Raw genomic sequence first — 12,993 nt, 5'->3', positions numbered from 1 at the left:
TCACTCCTCTGATATTATTAATCAAAATCCATAATTATTATTTCGTACTTGTACGATATGACCACCAATGCAACAGAAAAAAAAAATTGTAATTATGAGCCGGAACCAGCGCATGTGTTAATTGATTGGGACTTGATGTGGAAGTCTGCTACTCCATTTGCTTATTGCATACATGTATTGTTATATTGATTTCTTTCTTTTGTTAGCCAAATAACGGCAGGGTCGTTTACACGGTGTGCATGCTAGGATTTTAGGGGTCATCAGCAATAAACACGATGCTATGCAATTGTCAAGTGTGAAACATCTGGTGGCTGTCTACTGTATGTAATATTGTGCATCAAATTGAAATGACGTCATTTGGTGTTAATTGCTGCTTAATTTTACATGTTGTAATTTTATGATGATGTGTCTGTTTTATATTTTACTGCACTAATTAGCAAATATGTGATGTATCAATACCGGTGCACAGCATACTGATTCGAACTCAAATTTGCTCATAAGATTCAAAGGATTTACTGGTATATCGTTCTCTTATGTAACATTTCTACCTTATCATCTGTGCATACTTAGCACAGAAATGCCTTCAATTATCAATTCAATGGTCATACTAGAAACACTTATACATGTATTTACCATGTAACGGACAATGTACTGAAACTGGTCACTAGTAGTAGCATATGGAAAATGCGACAGTATGGATGGAAGACAAATCTACATGAAACAGAAATTTTAAAATATAAAACAGCATCACACATCTTATTTCATATTTCTAGGGTTTTTCTTTCATTTAATTTTTGCTGAAAATGTCACAGGATGTATTGTAAATGCTATAAATGCAAAACTATTCATAACCTAAGTGCAGGTAGCACCTGGATTGTATGCTTTGCCATGGCCTTATGTTCCTAGGACAAAAGAATAAAAGAAATAAGAAACAACAGGGAGGGAAACATTTTGTACTAATTTCCAGAAAACATAAAATAAATTCTATAATAGGTCATTACTGGCAGATGCTATGTTAGGGAACAACCAAGAAGATTGATGTCCTATGAGCAAAACTAGTTTCATCAGGGAAGAGGGAGAGGGTTAAAATGTCAAATATGTTTCTCCTTAATGCTCTCTAAAACATAGACATAATTTTGACTCACTTCCGGTTTCAGGGGGGAGGTCAGCTATTAACAAAACTAGTTATGTTTTATAATACTTCATTGATCTTTTGGTTTGTCCCCTTATATATCTATCAGTATCATATCATTATAGAAACATATTACTATAACCACAACTGTTTAAAGCAGGAATTGAGCGATGAATGAATATTACATGTTATAAGGTACCTACACGGTACACAGTGATCTCTCTAGCCATTACATGTAACGTATGTATTAATATGCACCACGGCTAGAATTATTCAACATGAACGCAAATAATGGAATCTATATTGTTTATTGATATACAGACTGTGGATCTATAATTCATGAATCCATGCAATGTTTGAATGTTTCATCAATTCAATTGCAATGTCAATGCTCTTCACTAGTTTTCCCCTAGCTTAGGGCTTGTATTGATGGTATCTTTTGGCAGCATAAAATGTATTTTGCTTCTTGTTTCAAACTACGGAGAAGCTAATGTAATGGAGCCAAATTCCGTTGATCTGAATAGACCATTGATACTTAGTCAATCCTTATCGAACCAATCCGGCTGCAGTGCCTGAAAGGAGTATTTTGTGATCCTAGCATCCTCTTTTTATGACATTTTTTATTAGATATCCACGAAAACAGCTTATTCCCAAAATTTCAGTTGATTTCGTTTTGACATTTGCGAGTTATGCATGATTATGTGTATTACACTGCTCCATAGACAATGTGTTGTAATTTCATTCTGGTATACCAGAACGAAATTCAAATTTCACGATATCTTTGCTAAATGAATTAATCTGCAAGAAATTTTTTGTACATAAAATATTATGCAGCCAGAGGTTTTCAGTGATATAAAAATCACAACTTTTTTTTAGAATTATTGTGGGGGGATGATGCTGTAGATCACAAAATGCCCTTTTAAAAGAAACAAATATTTCAACTAGCACCTGACTGTAATGTCTTTCATTCTACAAATATTTCAAAAACCAAAAGTTGTAAAAATTTTTACATTTGTTTCTAGTTTCAAAATGGCCACAATTCAATGGAAACTGACAGGAAATTGAAGGCATATATATCCAGGAGGTATCTTCACTACTGAATTGGCTATCAATGATATATGCACTTGTAATCATGTTGCAAATTACACATACACATTGGTCATGTTACATATTGGACTACCTATGTTGTCACAAAGTATATGATTGAACACCCAACACCTCAAATCAACTGGACATTGATATCTTTTAACCTTTTATGTCATGGGAAAACTTGTCTAAAATCCCGATCTAGCTTAACATCATTGTGTCCAATATCAAACGGTGACCCACTTACGTCAATGTTTCGTGGCTAAATAACATTGAATTGACTTAAACAGTATCCAAAACGTATACAGTATCCTTCTCCTAGCAGACTATGTTCATTCTCTCTCAGATAGATGGCGGGAGGCCTTGCAAGGTAGATGGTCATTCTACCTGAAATCCATACACCCCATAAGGAAGACATGATCTCAATATATCCCAAATAGGGGTGTTTAGATTTCAAATGCAGTCACCCATTCAGGAACCCCATTGGAAATTCATGCCCACTGTGTGGAATATTAAGGTCATATCTTCCATAGGGGGTGTATGGATTTCAACTAGAATAGCTCATTCCATCTCCTTGTTCATGTGATAGTTCACACATTGCAATTTTACCTGCCAACACTAATCATACCTCAATATTAACTTAAACTAGTCTGCAGCAGTACTGGACGATTTCCCTGCAAAAATCCTACTTGATATTTGACCTTTTCTAGTGATTCACCACCATCATTGCCATATAAGGACTAACCCTATGCATCTTCTTCATCCCTGTCAAGACAGTGGACGGCTGGCTATAAGATAATATACAAAGTCTGTACTGTGGTCGGACTTATCTACATTCCCCATCATCTGATAATAAACTTCTCTCTGGAGTACATTATCATCTACTCTAGCAAATACATAATCTATTATGGCAATGGCTTGCTCCGCCAACCAAACCATTACTTCATTCTAATCTTAGACATTGCAAACAGCTTGCAACATAAATGTCTGATTTTGGATTAAACATTAAATTTATCAATGGAAAGAAATTTTGTATTAGTAAATTGAAGTAACATTATCTGATACATCAGACATGATGTCTCGGTGGATTTATATGTTGCATTGACTAAAATTTATGTATGTTAAAAGCCTTGCATATAACTTCCCATTCATTGTGCATTCTGATTTCACTTCAAATCAATGTTTTTTTCCTTATTTTTTATTTCTTGCTCCTGATAGCAGCAGAAAAGCAGCAGAAATTACACTTGAACAAAACAATCCTCCAATTCTTTTGGTCCCATGTGTATTTCAAATTTGAAGCTTACTTGAAGACAATTCCTCTTTTACTTCAAAGTAAAGTGCGGAAGTAACTGTTTCATTATGACAGTTTGCATGGAAATGTAATATTTTCCACCTGTATTTCACTATTAAACATATATTCATTACAATTATTAATTCTATAAAATGCACCAACTTCTATTACTTTTTTTTGCTAGACAGTCATACATCTGGCATATAAGAAAAACTAGCAATAGGCTTTATTGGTTTCAAAAAATCATTTCCAGCTCCACAGGCGATATGAAAATACCTCATATGTTCCAATATACCTAGAGGGCCTTCTGATAAAGGATGCATGTAGATTTGACCTCCATATGACCTTTACGAAAAAGAGTGTATAAATTTCCAGTTTTTTAGTTGGTGAAAATATGACTCGAAGTGAACCAGAAGTCATCATTCCTTCCTATAATTGAAGACCGAATTAAAAAGACTAGTTTGCGTATGACGTCCTGTCAACCAGACCAAAAATTCTGTACTGCGCAGGTCAGCAACCAACCAATCACACCCTGCCGTTACCCTGACGTCAGACACAAACTAGTCTTTTTAATTCGGTCTTCAATTATAAGTCATTTCAGACCTCTAATAAACGCCCCCTTTTGGAAAATGCAACGTCCCGAGGGCGTCAATTCGAGGATAGTCTTTTGGTCGCTTGTTACTACCCAAAATAACGTTTGCTATTTTTATGCGAGATACTATCAAGCATACCTTTTTCTAATTTGTGACACCCCTAAATAAAGTAACCTTTTAATGTTTCTTTGCACGAACATGATTTCCACCTCGGCATATGAGTGCCCTCCCCCCCCCCTGAATTTTAAATTATTTTTCAAATGAGTAAAATTTTACATGGATGTGAGCATTCTACTACACATGGACACAATTGCTTTCTGTTACATTAGTGATGTGCACATGGAAATCTATAAAATCAAAAGGAGCCTCATAGAACATACAACTTGAGTCAAGCCTGGACCCTCACAGTAAACAACTGTAATCAATTAAAACTAACAGTTAGGTATTGATTTAGCGCAAGTTGTTACTGAATGTTACATAACCAGTAGGCTGTGCTGTTAAATGCAGTATACTAATAGACCTTGCTACTGTCTCTCTTCTTTAATACAACATGTGCAGTATTGATTGACCAAATTGGGTCTTTATGAACGGTTAAGTCCCATGTTACGAGCTACGACAATAATTTATCACACATGGTCTTGCGAATAATTTCCAGTGTTCGAATTTAGGAAAAATAAATGGTTGTCCCACGGACAACCAGATTACAATTTCTGGTTGTCCGTCTAAGTTTTTGGTTGTCTGTAGGCCTACAAATGTAACTTTTGGCTCGATTTATGGTTGTCCGGCGGACAACCGAATCAGTATTTTTGGTTGTCCTGCGACTTTTTTAGTTGTCCCGGGCAACCGGACAACCAAAATTTCGAACGCTGATAATTTCCCATTGCCATCCTTTCATTTCCTAAATTTAATAAAATTCTTAATATTAAATCTTAATCATATAAAATATTCTTTTTTCTATTTTGCACATCCTGCCAATAAGGCTTCATATATTTTTTTTTTTTTCATTCGTATTATTTAATGAGATTCCAAAAACATGGATTTCATCATTCCTACCTACTCAAGTAATAAAGATAGCACTTTGAGATTGTAAAAATTGCACTTGTGTAATTTCAGTGTGGCAAAGAAACAAGTAATGGAGATCAAAGTAATATTGATGCTCTCGCCATACATACCACATCCTACCCTATCAGATGCAATTGCTTGCTTCTGTTATTCTACATATGACAAGTAAAACGCAGCTTACCCGTTGGGCAATATGACAAACCATTTGGGGGTTATTTTTCTAAAACATCAGCTCTACTGATGGAATAGAACAAATGGTACTTTGGTGGCTGTCTGCCAGATGATGATGATGCACCTCCTTGTCGCTTTGAAAAAATATGTAAGATAGAGCCGAGCAATCACTTAAGGAGCAGGCAAAATCATAGCTGCATTATGGGCATAGCGCTAATTAAATTGAGTGTACTATCTCGGTAAAGATCTGAATGTCGGCTTGATAATGAAGCACACACTCAAGACATGCAATAAACTTACTGTATCTATTCCGCTTGGATGGCTGGTCCAACTGACGTTGCTCCCTATCTAGCTAGCCTCTATGGTATGCAGACCAACCGTGTGTAATGGGGTAGTGATGTATAATGTCCCAAGTAAATTCCAAATGGAGACTATGTGTTGAGGAACGGCACTAGTGTTCAAGCCCCCTGCAGGCAGAAAACGGGAGACAAGGCAGAAAACGGACACTCGTTATTCAGTTATAAACCAAAATGAGCTTTACATCGAAGCTTTTTGTTGAGACAATGTTACAAAATGGAATGGTTAATACACAGACTGCTGGTAGGGTTGTACATACGGCTGCGGACTGCTAAGAACCTGCTCGTTATTGACTAACAGAGCTAGCGAGTGTGTGAGGTGTGAGTGCGGTGTGTCCATTCACTGCATGTATGCAAGCATGTAGACAACCAGCCAAGGCGGCATGCTGACTGAGTGAATGCATCCTGGGTTGCCAGTCCTCTCTCATGACTTAATTACGCAGCTCATCTGAGAAATCATAATTCTGATTAAGTGATGGGTGAAAAGCAAATGGCTGGATAGGCGTAGTGAATGGTTTTAAATGTTTGGAAAATTGCAATTAAATTCTTCCGAATGATAATTTGTCAAAAAGCAAATACATAACACAATATTTGTTTTGAGGGAGAATAGATGCCACTAATTACATGACCCCATCAAACCGATTAGTAACCATCAGTTAACAGAACACATTGATTAGACTACCACTTCCAAATGTAACTATATATAAAATCCCCTTGAAATGACTAATTTATCAACAGCTTAAAAATGTCTTCCTAAACAAAATGAAGTTATAAATATAAATCATACATGTCATTTTAAACTTAGAGCACACTGAAAATCACACTTTGACATGGCTACTTTACATTATGTGGAAAGTTGAAACCATGTTTGCTCCTATCATTCTGAAGCAGGATCAAAGTGTAAGCCAGTCATTCTTCCACCCGTCATTTCGGATGGGTAGTTTGCTCCTCTGACAGGCAAGATTAGCCTCTGACAGATGCTAACTTCTATAATAATGCTTGAATATGTTCTGAGAACACAAAACAAGAACAGACTTATAAATCAAGGTTATAGCAATAGCTTTTTGAACTGACTGAACCCTCCCTGGTTTGGTTATGTTTTCAAGCTCAAATTTTGGACAAGGAGTTTTGATGAAAATGAAGGGCAATTGTCAAATCCTAGCGAAGACCTTGCACATGATACAAAGAAGTGTTCACATTTTGTAGAAAAAAAGTTCGATCGAAACTTTTTTTGGCAATAATTCCTATGATCATAACCATTATGTATATCAGTGTGACTTAGTTCTGGTTGCCTTTGCAAAGGCTTTTAAAGAATTGCTAAAAATAAAATTATTAAACCCAAATCCGATGCCCCTAAATAAAAAGAACACACCATAAGATCAAACTACTAGATGTGTAAACAATGTGCTCATTAAAATGTTATTTTTATATTATTTTATTTTCCTTCATTTTGTATATCAACCTATAGCATAATGATTACCCAAACCCCAAGAGGTCCAATTAACCAATAATACTATCTATGGTATTGACTCAAGAAGACTAGACACTAAAAAACAAGAAATATTTCAGTCTGTCTGCCAGAAGACTTACAATAACAATAATTAATTCCAGCTGGTTAAATCTTTCATAAACTTTGCTATTGATTCAACAACCTAGAACAAATTTTTAAACAAAATATTGCTCAAAATCTCATTATAAATTGCATAGTTCACAAACAATATAAAATATTATAATAATAATAAAATCAAGCCACATTCAGTACCTCAAATCACCGTAAAATATTTCAGATGCCTCAATCTACAAGATTACACCTGATATGGCAACACTGCCTGAGACTCCTCTGCTTGTAATAAAATTTGAAGATCAATGAAACAGCTTCACAAGCAAATGGACTCAACCATTGTCCCATGGGGAAACCTATCAATGCTAGCTTAATTAAACTGATATCAATAATATTATATTAAAATTTCAACCATGGGTATCTTATGTATTGATATTAAATTTGTGATATTTTACCAAGATTAAAATAAACCCGTTATATATTACTTTTTATGGTTGCAAAGATACGTAATGAGTAATTTTCTTTCTATAAAACTGTCGAGAAAGTTAAAGAAAGCAAAAATGGGCCGTGATTAAGCTTAAGTAAGGGCTTGGATAGCGACAAGTATTTTTTGTGGGACCTGAGACACATCAAATTGCATTCTGAATACAAGGAATGTCCTTCTGATATCAAATAATGTTGATTTTTTTTAATTAGCAATAGTTAACTTCCTCTAAATAACACAACTTTTCCCCACATCTAAGCTCGTAAACACACTCCTGTTTGTAAATACATGCAAATGAGGACCTCATTCTGCATATGATTTAATCCTATTCAACAAACACACACACACACACACAATTTCAATTGACAAACCGTGGACCTCTCTCACACACACCCAACAACTTCCTATCCAACCGTGACCCGTCCCAAACCCTCTCAACTTGGACCACCTTTAAATGCATTTTACATTATTTGCGTTGTCCTGGTCATAGAAAGCAACCATGGACGTCCATATTTGCAGGCGTGTCCACTAGCGCTGTTGTCGAGTAGAACTTAGATTGTCGACAATCAGCAAATCTCAAGATCCGATGTCGACAAAGCAATACATTAGTAAAGTCAAAATATTAAGTTCAGAGACCACATTGTGTTATTTGTGCATCGTTTATTTACACTGAAATATATATACCAAATATACGCATCATCAGAATATTGGGATTGTAATGGAAAGATAATCTGTACCATTTACAAATAAAAGATAATCTGCACCATTTACAAATAAAAGATAATCTGCACCATTTACGAATAAAATAGACGACTAATGCAGTTATTTTATGGCAAAATGGCAATTGTTAAGATATTCTTAAGCTTATCTCTAATATTTTAATGACTATTTTTGTCGACAATTGTTCTATGCTGTCGACAATCAGGAAAATTGCTTTGTCAACAATAGCCCTAGTGTCCACGTTTGTCGTTTGTAATGTGTGTATCCTAAGTCCATGTTTGCAGGTAATTACAAATGCCCTGGTACACCATCACAAATACACACACAAAACATGAACAAACACCCTACATAATTATTTGTAGTACACACACCTCACAACATTATTAACCCCACACAGTTTGTGCACATAGCACAATTTCATAGTGCAACAAAACAGTATTATTTTATACATGCTATCTATGTTTAATCACACCTAAACTACACAATATTCTATATTTACAACATAACAAATATGTTCAATACCACACAAATCCAAACAGATAACGAAAATCAATGAAAAACAATACACATACAGACCTTACATGTACAGCCTAGACATATCACAAACACAGGCGCAGATCAAATGCCAATGAAGTGTTCACTGCCTGTATATAATCTTACTATAGAGAGTCAACTTTGAAATGGGAATTTTATTAATTGGGGGGAACTATGGGTCATGGTTTGTTGGCAATTTGTAATGAAGCCCATCATCGTTAGGCCCGCTATAGAGAGGAAAACACTAATATTGACTCAGCGTACACACAGGCAGGCAGGCAGCAGCCTAGCAAGCCATAACAAACACGACTTGGCATTTTACTTTTCATGTTTCATGTATATACCACAATTCCACATGGTAAAATAATGTCTTTTAATATATTAGCATAGGATAACACTTACGGTGGGAAATAAGCTGTGAAACATAAGCCGTACACCTGGCAAAAAGCGATATTGAAAAACAAAATTTTCTGACAATGTTGATTTTTTTCCCTTTAATAGTCTCAATTCTACCCTTTAACATGCGGTAACTTTATTTTTAAATCAACATGTGTTGAAATACAATAATAGATACACTTTACATATAACCTTTACAATTTCATTTTATGCTTGTCTTTTGCTAGCATATCACATCTATTATGTTTTACCTCAGTGCATACATGTAGACGCGCAACCATTTTGTTTTTGTTTTATAAGCATTTTATTGCTCTAGTCTTTGTTCCAATTTTTTAAAGTTCTAGTTAAGGTTTTCTTCTTAATGCTTCTCAGAAGCTTCAATTTCATGAAAACTATAAGACATTTACCCAATAAAGAACACCATTTACCCATTTACAGCCATTCTACTTTTCTGCGTTGCCGGTGCTTTTTTCTCAAATTTTACTACTAGTCTGAACATTGTTATTAAACAAGAAAATGTCATATTCCTTTGTTGAATTCAAAACGCAACCTCTAATGACAAAATCAGACACATTGACAATTTATAAAACCCTCATGAATATTACCACTTACGCAGTACTTGACTTCGCTTGTAACCACAAAGAGGAACCTACACCTAAATAAGCAATATGTGTACATCCATATCAAAACGATGCACTTGTCGGCTGATACATGTGTCTCATTTCACAAAAAAAAGGAATAAATACCAGGCTAATCTCAATTGGAGGTCACTTCCAATAATCACCAAGTCACATGGTTAAAGACTATTCTCTGTATTCCTAAACCATGTGACTTGGGGATGATTTGAAGTGAGCTCCACTTGAGATGAGTCTGGATTTTATTCCTAGTCATTATGTGAAATGAGACACATGTAGCAGCCGACAAGTGCATCGTTTTGATATGGATGTACACATATTGTTTGATTTTTCATGAAATGAAATGAAATATTAACATTAATGTTCAAATAAAGAACACACAGATATAAATATGTACTTAACAAATCGGATAGCAATGTTTTCACAGTATTTTTTGTGGGACCTAAGAGCACAGCAGACTATTGCATTCTGAATGAGGAGCGTCTTTCTGATATCAAATAATTTTTTGAAATTCATGATATAATACAAATTTTATGGCAAATTATTAAAAACTGATATTTTTTGTATTTTTGATATTTAACAGCCCTCAAAGTACGCTTCATGAATCGAATGATATGTATTGTACAGTACGTTAAGGGTAAGTAGCTGGAGGAAAAGCAGTCTATCATATGAAAATTTTGACCATCCGTATACATTTTTCCCCCAAAAGACATACAAAATTTTAGGTCTTTTGGGGACAAAAAAGTAAAGCTTTTCCTCCCAGCTACATACACTGTTAGTACATATCACTAGATTTATAGAGTTTACTTTGAGGACTGTTAAATGTCAAAAATATCAATTTTTTAATAATTTGCCATAAAGTTTGTATCATATCACAAATTTCAAAACATCAAAATTATTTGATATCAGAAGGCCATTTCGCATATTCAGAATGCAATTTAATGTGTCTAATGTGCTCTCATTTCCTACAAAAAAATACTGTGCAAACATTGTTATCCGATCCCTTAAGTACATTTGTGATGTTAAACTTTGATATGATTGGGAATGAAAACTCATTTTTAGCAGCATAAAATATTAGCAAATTTTTTAATTCTATGATTACCTAAGTTGGCCACATATTAAACAACATTTTCCAGGCATACAAAATTCTCAAATTATTGCATGTTACAAAACTCCCAAAATTGTTCATGTATAAAAATATTTTGGACAAAGCTACTTTTATTGGAGGGAAAGTAGGGGGGAGGGAAGAAACCAAGAACAGAAAAAACATTATCTATGCACAGTAAGTACTCTTGTCCTTGAGTGTAACAGGTACTTGAATGAATGGCGTCAAACATTGCGCGACATGTTTCCATCAATATCACAATTGTATGTATGGGAATTGCACATCTGCTTGGCCAAGTGCTGCTGTAATAATTCCACAAACAGAATGTAACTGTGTACAATCTGTGACATGAATAAGCAAATGAGTAATTTGTCCCTTGAATTTGACAATGTCAAAACACATTTAAAACATTTCCAATTTTTTTTTTCAGTAACATGCAAATTATTCAAATCTCAGGCCACATACAATTTTGATATGCATAGTGCTTGCCAGCATTTAGTGGGCAATCTTTGGTTTCTAACATCATGTATGATTATTGGGTATTAATATTATTAGGCCTATAATATTGTGACAAAACACCACATTCAAATGACAATAGACCTATATATACAATGAGCTACATAGAAGTTTGATCTTCAAAAGGCCAATTAACTATTTATTGCAATTAACTAATTAATGCACTTGTGTTTTTGTTACGAATGTGATCCTCATGACTAAAACTTGAAACTCCGTAACTCACATATCAGTCACATATCAATGTAAGTCACCCAATATAACCACATGGACAACATTAATGCACACCTCCACAGAGCTAGTGCTTAATACAATGACAAAGCACACACATACACTACACATCAAAACATACAAGGTGCTTGCCTGTTCATAACAAAATCTACACAGAAGCAAATAAACTCACCATAAAACAATGTATCAGTTTCAGGTGATAAAGAAAAGTACAATAACTCTACAATACTTACATGAAACAATTCTACACAAAACAATGCACATTAACAGCATGAACATTCACATAGAACTTGCAAACAAGAGCCTAGGTTAACAATCCACAGTATCAATCTCAAGATGCCTGCCTTTGTACTGAAGCAGGTGACCACGTGCATTAGCTATTTCTGTTACTAGTCCACTCAGGTCTGCACACATTTTGATCCTCCATTTGCATAATCTATAGTGAATTATTGACAACAGGTAAATAGACTATACAAAGAACCATTTGAGGCAGTTGATATAGAACCAAGACAAACTCACACAATAAGCTCAATACAAACTTTTAGTTCAGCTTGGCTGAGTTTGCCCCTCAGGTAAGGGCACTTGTGCTTGATCATGAAGCACTGCCAATTTTATTGCCCATTGAACGCATTTTTATGGTACATTATAGTACGATTATTGCAAAAATTGTATATTACATTAATGGAATTATGTGACAAAGTTCTTATCAGCAGAAATGAGCAGAGGGATCTTTGTTTGGTCTCCAATCTTTACATATCAAAGTAAACATTGTTCAGTTCATTTTAAATATTTTGACTGACAAAATCGGAACAATGTTCAAGGTTGCTTTTTACCATGTCATTCAAACAAACTGAAAACGTTGGTTCGTTTAAACCCAAGTGGCATGGCACTCTGCAAATGCTCAAGGGAACTTGAAAATCACTGAAGAGGAAAATAACTCTGCACTTACTGAAAAAGTACTGAAGAAGTGGAAATTTGGCAGAACATTAATTTTCACATTTCAACACAGCTACTGTGAAAATTGAAATACACAAATATGATATTTTAATATGTGTACCAGTAAATCGATGTTAGAAAACTCAACATCGTGAATTTAAAAACAGGCAAAGTCCGAATCGGCAAA

At 34.7% G+C, this 12,993-nt stretch overlaps 1 protein-coding gene across 21 annotated transcripts in view; it reads right to left on the bottom strand.

Annotated features, from left to right (window-relative positions):
- The window catches only part of LOC140138118 (CUGBP Elav-like family member 2), a 229,497-nt gene that overhangs the window by 147,972 nt on the left and 68,532 nt on the right, over positions 1 to 12,993 (bottom strand). For 18 of the 21 annotated variants that reach the window (XM_072160020.1, XM_072160040.1, XM_072160019.1 and 15 more), the window contains exon 3: positions 5,636 to 5,802. The exons of 1 other annotated variant lie outside the window; for it this stretch is intronic. The gene's annotated coding sequence lies outside the window, so the exon portion shown is untranslated. Of the gene's footprint in view, positions 1 to 5,635; positions 5,803 to 5,951; positions 6,046 to 12,103; positions 12,247 to 12,993 lie in introns of those variants that run through there. 2 more of the 21 variants (XM_072160021.1, XM_072160022.1) reach the window with 2 other exon arrangements.

Source organism: Amphiura filiformis, chromosome 17, assembly GCF_039555335.1.
Source record: "Amphiura filiformis chromosome 17, Afil_fr2py, whole genome shotgun sequence".
NCBI classification, from domain to species: domain Eukaryota; kingdom Metazoa; phylum Echinodermata; class Ophiuroidea; order Amphilepidida; family Amphiuridae; genus Amphiura; species Amphiura filiformis.
The sequence above is the reverse complement of the archived record's forward strand: the minus strand, read 5'-3'. Positions and strand labels throughout refer to the sequence as shown.